This window comes from Pipistrellus kuhlii, unplaced genomic scaffold (assembly GCF_014108245.1).
Source record: "Pipistrellus kuhlii isolate mPipKuh1 unplaced genomic scaffold, mPipKuh1.p scaffold_m20_p_1, whole genome shotgun sequence".
Taxonomy (NCBI): domain Eukaryota; kingdom Metazoa; phylum Chordata; class Mammalia; order Chiroptera; family Vespertilionidae; genus Pipistrellus; species Pipistrellus kuhlii.
In genome coordinates this window covers 144,736,490-144,738,359 of record NW_023425404.1, presented here as the reverse complement: position 1 = coordinate 144,738,359, position 1,870 = coordinate 144,736,490, and the positions used below count along the sequence as shown (strand labels likewise).

Below are 1,870 nucleotides of genomic sequence, written 5' to 3'. Positions count from 1 at the left end.
GAAAAAGTTATTTAAGTTATTGAGTTAGTAATCAAATATAAGAGAATATTTTGAATGATTGTCTAAAATAGAGTTTTGTTTATTATGGCCTATTTTCACTCTAAGTTGACATATTGGTAGGAGCCCAGCTTACATACCTCTTCACTCTTCTGTTGAGAACCTAACCTGGTTCTCACAGGATACTAGAAATGGTGAGTTTTAGGATAGGTGTTGGGTGTAGGATGCCACAGGGACACATCTGAATCCAAGGTTAGCTGGAGATTAAAATCCCGATTTGAGCATCTGCATCCCAGAAACTGCTCTGTATTATGAACAGAACACACATTTTTGGTGCACAGCCAGTGTCTTTACCATGTACTGTCTGTCATGTAAAGTAAGGTACCAATGCTAAAGAATCAAATAATCATTTCTTTTGGAAATTTAAGTGTGTGTGTGTGTGTGTGTGTGTGTGTGTGTGTGTGGCTGTGTGTGTGTGTATGTATGTTAATCAACAAACAGTGTGAGGATGCTTACTGGGACACTGCACAAAATATGGGACACAGCAGGCCAGTTCAGTGGTTGAGCATTGACCCATGAACCCAGAGGTCAGCAGTTCAATTCCTGGTCAGAGCACATGCCCAGGTTGCAGGCTTGATTCCCTGTAGGAGTCCTCCAGGAGGCAGCCCATTGATGTATCCCTCTCATCAATGTTTCTATCTCTATCTCTTTCCCTTCCTCTCTCTCTCAAATCAATTAAAATGTATTTAAAAAAACAAAGAAAATATGGAACGTGTCACAAATTTGCATGTCATCCTTGCACAGGGCCATGCTAATCTTCTTTGTACTGTTTCCATTTTAGTATATATACTACCGAAATGAGCATGAAAATGAAGTTTTAATGACAAATAATTACAATGCTTGTATAGTTGTAAACCATACAACCCATTCTCAGGATGGTATTGAAATCAAAAGAAAGTTAATAGTCTTGTTTTCTTCTCTACCGGTCATAGAGGAATTCTGACTTCTTCAAAACCAAATCTTTAAAGGTTATTCCGTGTGGTACTAGTGCAAGGAAGTATGTCTTATGTGGAGGATGAAACTTTCTAATGTATTTATATGACAGAGACAGCAATCAAGTCCCAGTGCTGGAGACCAGAGGCCACAACAGAAAGCCACGACAGAAGTACAATTGTGGGCATGTGAAGAGAGTTTAGTGGGTTTAACAGAAAGACTGTGGTTTAGTAAAAGTGAGGCACACCACAACCCCTGGGCAGTTTAAAGTGGTTTAAGGACAATAAAAATTAACCAAGACCTCACTCACCAATGGAACTAAGTCTTCTAAGTATGGCCCATCTATTGGCTGAAGAACATGGAAGAGCACCTGGAAAGTTAAGGTGTGAGAAAGGGGGTAATTAATAATCTAGGAATTGCCTAATATAATGCCAAGTAATTTTAATATAATTGAGATCTTTAGTTGTCATGATTTTATGTACTATTAGTTTATGGTTTTGCAAATAAACAAAGTGAAAAGTGTCAAATTCCAACACCTGCTTGAGTGCAAGGGAAGCTTCCTGTTTGAATTGTTGACTATTTCCACAATTCCTAAAATAGCTGGATGTGGATAGACAAAGCCTGAGAGAGCTATGCTAATTTCCCCATAAAACTGTTCCCCCCCCCCCCCCCCATAATTATGATCTGACTCTATGGAGAAAAGATTAGTTCACTTTTGAATTATTTTCTTCCCCTTCCCAAATGAGCAAGCCAATGATTATGTAATGCTTACATATGATTATATGTAAGCATTATTGGAAAAGCCCCTCCTAAGTACAAGTAAACCCATTTATTGTCATCTGAATGTATGTACTGGTAATTGATCATTGCATTTATCTTT

At 38.2% G+C, this 1,870-nt stretch overlaps 1 non-coding gene across 1 annotated transcript; it reads right to left on the bottom strand.

Moving 5' to 3' along the window:
• Positions 1-756: 756 nt before the first annotated feature.
• On the bottom strand, positions 757-862 carry LOC118709951. Its single transcript, XR_004985212.1, has one exon. It is a non-coding gene; the product is annotated as a U6 spliceosomal RNA (small nuclear RNA).
• Positions 863-1,870: the final 1,008 nt, after the last annotated feature.